At 54.4% G+C, this 6,646-nt stretch overlaps 1 pseudogene; it reads right to left on the reverse strand.

The window, feature by feature from the left end:
- Window positions 1-664: 664 nt before the first annotated feature.
- LOC102863036 overlaps window positions 665-6,646 on the reverse strand; it is a 7,083-nt pseudogene continuing 1,101 nt past the window's right edge.

Raw genomic sequence — 6,646 nt, forward strand, 5'->3', positions numbered from 1 at the left:
GAGCACAGGCTGTACCCCTCTAGGGCAGGACAGGCCTCTTCCAAGGGAAGGGGCAAAATAGGGTTAAGCCCATGACAAATGCAAGGTGAGCCGGCAGTGGAACGGTCGGTGGTTGGGTGGCTTCCTCGCCTACAGGGAGCAGCACATCTTCTATCGGTTCCTGCGGAGTTCTGGGGGACATTGGGTTTCCCAGGAGACATGCGCCTATGAGTTTTTCTCTGCCAGATTCACAGCTGAGGTGATGACGAGGACAGTGCTTCAGGGACCTTCCAGGCTGACCATCCTCTCCTCCAGCCCTTCTCCCAAGACCCCGTCACCAGGCTGGGAGGCAGTTACTCCATTTTTTCTTTTTTTTTTCCCCTCGAGGGATAAACGTTATTAACTGATTGCAACAAGAAAAGTGGAAATATATAAAAACATGGACACCATTCCCACCAGCAGCAGGCGGGGTGAGGAAGGACGGTCCAGGTGGAGGCCCAGGATGTTGGTTCCCCATGTGTCCCAGCAGAGCGGTTGGTCCACTCAGCTGAGAGTCCTGAGATGCCTCACCAGGAAGGAAGCCTAAGACATCAGCCAGGGACAGAAAACCAAGCAGTCTGAGGCCAGGGCCGAGGCAGGACGGATAGAGGGCATCCAGAATGTGACCCTCCCCTCGAGATGGGCATCACCAAGGAGGTGTCATCGGCTGAGGATTCTGTAGATGGGACATCACCACGGCCGAGATGGACAGCATGAAACTACTCCTCATCTATGTGGTGTCCTCTGGGCTCCGGGAATTGGCGAAGCTGATGAAGGAACAGTAGACAGCTAGCACACCACTTCAGCTTGAGCGTGAGACCACACGCTGAAGACCATGCCGAGTAGGTTCATGTAGTCCGGCGTCGGCTCACCCGAGGCTGCTTACGCTCACTCGGAGGACGCTTCTCCCTGAGCACTTTGGCCTCCGTGGGTCCGACGGACTGTTCGCAGACGTAGCTAGTCGAGTTACTCCATTTTTCTGGCTCTGGGAAGATTGGAGTCCTGTTTTCCACAGGGAATTGCTGGACTGCCCTTGATGACCCTCTGCACTCAGGGCTGGGCCTGGGAGGACTTCATTTCCAAGGAAGGACCTGCCGTACAGCGTTTCAGAAGGACTGAGTTTCAGCCTGTTGCTCGGAGCAGCCCTAAGAGGAGTCATGGGGGCCGGGACCCGCGTCTCTGGGGCTGTTGGTAGAGCTGAGCCGGTGTTCTCAGAGCCTGAGTCAAGCCTGCAGCCTTCCCGAAGGTCAAGGGGGGTGGGCCTCGTGCAAATGGTGATTGATTCCCAAGGCTCACCGGAATGGTGTTTACTTGTGTTTATTGATTATACAAGGCACTCGGCTGTGTGGATCATAAGCGTGGCTAACACTGAGAAGAGTGGGACTCCCCAAGAAGCTTGCTGAGCCTAACCTGCCTGGTTAAAGTTGGGAAAGTGCGTAAGGATTGTGTCCCTTCTCCAGGCCTAGCCAGTCTGTATACAGAGCAGATAATTTGGGAAATTGGGCTTCATGCAATAAAACAAAGTGGCATTGGGATTGGAGGAAGACTCAAGGACCTCTGTTAGGTTGATGACACAATCTTGTAGGAAGTGAAGAAGTTGTGATTCATTTCCCGAAGACGACCAGAGACTGAAGTGTGGATTACACCTCAAAATCAAAACAAAACATCTATAAACCAGAACAAGAGACACCGTTGCAGTAGATGGAGAAAAAGTTGGAATTGTCATTTATTCCACTCATGGTTAGTAGTCGCCAGGAGATCAAAAGACATGTTGCGTTGGACAAATAAGCTGTGAAGGACTGTTCAAAGTGCTCACCAGCGAGGCTGTCTAAAGACTAAGGTACACCTGACTTAAGCCGGCATTTTCACGCTTCGTTTGCACTTGAAAGTGGAACAGTGAATAAGGGAGCTGGAGGAAGAGTTAATGCCTTTGGATAGTGGTGCTGACCAGGGTGGTGAAACATCATCTCCCGTGCTTTAAGCATATTGCCGGGAGGTGCTAGTCCCTAGAAGAAGATGTCTAGCTGGGAAAAGTAGAGCAGCAAAAAGGCCGACATGGTGCCTGCAGTGTGGGCTTGGGCGTGGAGATGGGGCGGGTGACGCAGGACAGGACACGGTGGCCCTCCGTGTGTGGGGTCGCTGTGAGTCCAGCTGACTTGATGGCCCCTAACCGGAGGGCCTTAGCGGGCCCTTGACTAACTTGAGCAGTAAAGGATTGGCCATTGCCTGGCTGCAGAGTCCTGGGGCGGAACCCGGCTGATTTCCTTAAGAGCTTTACTTCTGGGGCGTTTTGTGCTCTAGGTGGGAAAGCTGCCCACCCTGTGAAATGTCTGCTCATCCTGAAAGGCACTTGTAGCCCAGAGGAGGGGGCCACAGTGGCGTCTCGCAGCCAGCCCTCCCCAGGGAAGTGCTCGTGACACACACCGGCTTGCTGGGAAGCAGACATGCACTCTGGTAGTACTTTGTGCTGACACTCTTCACGTCTTTTAGTAATTGGGTGATTTTCATCACGTTTCTTCTGCACAAGCTTTGCATACTGGCGTGCTAGGGTCCCTCCCTCCAGCCCCCATTATATCGCATCGAGAGAGCCTATAAAAGATGGGAGAACAGACAAGGCCGTCCTGGGTCAAGCGGGAATTGCACACACTTAGGTTCCATTACAGCCCGGCTCTGCGGCCGTAATGGAGTGTCGGCCAGGCCGTCAGGGACAGACAGGCCTCTGGATCCATCAGCTGCTTCCTCAGCCTTACCTGCTGTTGCTTTCCTAGGAGCAGGTGTCTGTGTGGCTGGTCTGGGGACAGTGCAGGGCTGTCCAGTCATTCCCTCCGCTGCTGACCTCATTTTATAGTTGCCCTGATGGAGCTGAAGCTAACAGATCTCTGGATGTGGCCGCTGGGGTTGTCGTGAGGTGATTTGTGTCCTTCACTCCACCTCACCCTGCCTCAGTTGTTGTAAATCTTGAAGGCCCCTAACAAGCCGAGAACGTGTGGTCTAGGGCTTTAACTCCTTCCATGTCCTGCACGTCGGTGCTGCCGGGCCCAAGAATGAGATCCTGTTAGGAGTCGGCCAGCTCCTGAACTGGGTCTCTGTTGGGGTGTTACTCTGCTGAGGGAGACTGCCTTCTCATCTTTGCCCCGGACTGTTTCATACTGCAGGCTTTCGTGTGCACCTGCAAATCCCTTCAGGAGTGCAGTCAGAGGTCTTCCTGGCCCGCCGCCGTGTGTCCCGGCACAGCCTTCCCCGGGAGCAAGTGTCTCGGGGGGGGGGCGGGGGAATTGTATACTAATGAAGGAATTTTTTTCTTTTTTTTTTTCTCTCTTCGGGGGGGGGGGGGCTGTAGTGCACGTGATCGTGAACCCCGCCCTGCCTTCCCTCCAGGCTTTCTTGGTGTTGGCAGCCGGGTGTAAGGATTAGCTCAGCTTCCCCGCAGGTTGAGTTAAAACTAAGCTTCTGTGTCAGCAGCTCGCTCTACATTTCTCTGACTCCTCAGAGATGCTTCTTTCTATTAGTTTAGTTGAAAAATAAAAATCTTTCCCTTCTTCACTGAGAGCTTCTCCAAGAACAACTGGGCTAAGGCGTTTGACTCTGTGAATTATAACAAACTAGGAATTCCAGAACTTTCCTTCACTTCATTTAAAACCTGTACATATGGGAGCTCTGGTGGCCTGGTGGCAAGGAGCTGCAACTACAATCCCAGAGGGTCACGGTTCAAATCCACCAGATGCTCTGCCGGGGAAGGAGGGACAATTTCCTCCTGTACCGGTCAGATCTGATTTGATGGTACACTCACACACACACACACACAAAAAAAAATAAAAACAACCAACAAACCTGTACATAAACAATTAGTAGTTGTCTGAATAGAACAAAGGAACCCTGCATGGTTTAAAATCAGGAAAGGGGTCTAACATCTAATCCAGGACGTCATCCAGTCTCCTCCCGTGTGATAAACCTTCCAAAGGTCAGCTCTGGATTGCTTACGACTCCCGTACACAACAACCACATACTGTGTGAAGAATGTGGATTGGAGGAAGACTCGTCATCAGCCTGTGTTGTGCAGGTGACACAACCTTGCATGCAGGAAGTGAGAATCACTCAAAGCACGTACACAGAAGATCAAAGACTGTAGCCTTCAATATGGATTACATCTCAACATAAAAAAACAACACAAATCTTCACTGGGCCAACAGGCAACATCACGACGTTGTTGTTGTTGTTGATTGCCTTCGAGTTGAGCACAACTCACAGCAACCCTACGAACAAAAGGCGTGAAGCCCCTTTGTAATAGATCGAGAGAAGATTGACGTTGGATCCTCAGTCCTGTTGGAGTAGCACAAACAAATCCGAAGACGTCTTGTATTGGGCCCATCTCCTGTGAAGAATCTCTTAAAGGGCTAAAGAGCAAGGCTATAAAAACTACGGTGTGTCTGATTGAAGCCGTGGTCTTTTCATCGCTTCATACGCATGTAAGAGTGAATAAAGATAACGGCGCCTCTGAATGGTGGTGGTGACAAGTGACAACTGTCCCATAGACAGACACATCGCAGAGGCAGTGCAACCATGGTGATCATGTGGGGAGGACGGGGGCCTTCACTTCATGTATATTGGGCATGTTAACAGGAGGGGCACGGCTTTGGAAAAAGACATGCTGGAGGGTCAGCGGAGGAGAGGCAAGCCCTCAGTGGCCTGGGTTGAGACGGTGACTGCAGCTATGGGCTTGAGGAGGACAGAGATGCTGAGGGCGGCGTCGCACAGGGCAGGGTCTCTATGCAGTCAGCATCGTCGGTGACACATCCCGCCAAGGAGCAGGATACAGACTGTGGCTCTCAGCTGGCCAGTTAAACAGTAAAGCCGCTGGAAACAGGGTTCCGCAAGTTAAACCAAGGAGAGAAGATCAGAACAAAAGGGACAGGGACGTTGTATGAAAAGGGAAACGGTAAGCTGCCTTCACAGCCATTCTGACAAAGGGAAGTCTCTGAGGTCTGAGAGTCCCATCAAAACCCCTGTGGGGTGATTGGCCTGCTGAAAGAAGTCATCCCTCTGTTGTGAACCCCATTTCTGCACACACCTCAAAAAACGGTCGAAACCAGCTGCTGTGGGGTAACTTCTTAGGGGAAACCGTGTGCTCAGTGAAGGAGTTAACTGGTCCTCCGTGGACCTTGGTGAAGGAGATAACTAGTCCCATGGTGGGACCTCAGTGAAGGAGTTGACTAGTCCCACTGCGGGAGCTCAGTGAATGGGTTTAACTAGTCCTCGGAGCTCGGTGAAGGGGTTCACCAGTCCTGCTGCAGCCCTTCAATGGGCACAGTGTCTGCGGGGCCCTTGTCGCATCTCACCTTGTTGACAGCATCCTCTTTTCTTCTGCTCTTGCTTTCTTGGAGACCTCCGGCGCTGTCAGTGGTCTGACAGCTGCAGTCAACCGAATCCTGGCTGTGGGGAGGGTGTGGAGTGTCAGCTCCTGTTGAGACGATAAAGAAATGCCATCTCGATTAACCCACATCCGGGGAGCCCTGGGGAGGGTTTTCAGGTGCTGTGTGTGTGTGTGTGTACACGAGTGTGTGTGGGGGTGTGTATGTGTGTCTTCACACATCTATGTATGTGTGCGTGATTCTTGTGTGTGCGCATATGAGTGTGTGCGTGCACATTGCGGGTATCGGGAGCGTGACCGCGTCCTCCAGGGAGGACCTTGCACAACGATGGGGAATGTGTCAGAGGGTGGTACCCTTGTCCAGTGCCTCCAGGCCGAGGACACAGCTCCTTCCACTCCAGCAAGACCTCTGCTGAAGGCCCTGACCCGGAAGCAGATGTGACGAGCAGGCCCGTCTGCCCGTAGAGCGTGGCGTGGCCCTCCTCCCGGCTGCTCCCCCAGCCCGGGCACTGGGCAGTGGATTCAGGCCCTGCTGTCGCAGCAGAAGTTCGGGTGGGCGGGCCCCCACCTGGCTCAGCCTCCTCCCTGCTCCACTTGTGGACTGAGCTGCTGTCACCCAGGACGGGGACAGCAGTGCTTCCTGACCTGCTGGGGGGCTCCCTCGGGGCTCACGGCACTGGTTGCTCATCCGAAGCAGACCGTTTGGATGCACCGAGAAGCACCTGAGGACACAGTCCAGCTGCCAACAGTAAAGATGACCCCACTGCCCTCGGGCCCCAGTGTGTGGCCATTGGTGTGCGTGGTGCCGGCAGTGCCGTAATGCCCAGCTGTGCGTGTTGTCGGCGGTGCCATGGTGGCCGGCTGTGCGTGCGGTCGGCGATGCCGTGGTGCCGGCGGTGCCGTGGTGGCCAGCTGTGCGTGTTGTCAGCGGTGCCGTGATGCCCGGCTGTGCCTGTTGTCGGTGATACCGTGGTGCCCGGCTGTGCATGTGGCCAGCGGTTTCGTGGTGCCCAGCTGTGCGTGTGGCCAGCGGTTTCGTGGTGCCCGGCTGTGCATGTGGCCAGCGGTTTCGTGGTGCCCAGCTGTGCGTGTGGCCGGCGGTTTCATGGTGCCCGGCTGTGCGTGTGGCCGGCGGTTTTGTGGTGCCCAGCTGTGCATGTGGCCAGCGGTTTCGTGGTGCCCGGCTGTGCGTGTGGCCGGCGGTTTCATGGTGCCCGGCTGTGCGTGTGGCCGGCGGTTTCGTGGTGCCCGGCTGTGCGT

This window comes from Elephantulus edwardii, unplaced genomic scaffold, assembly GCF_000299155.1.
Source record: "Elephantulus edwardii isolate Elephantulus edwardi_28Jun2011 unplaced genomic scaffold, EleEdw1.0 scaffold00217, whole genome shotgun sequence".
NCBI classification, from domain to species: Eukaryota; Metazoa; Chordata; class Mammalia; order Macroscelidea; family Macroscelididae; genus Elephantulus; species Elephantulus edwardii.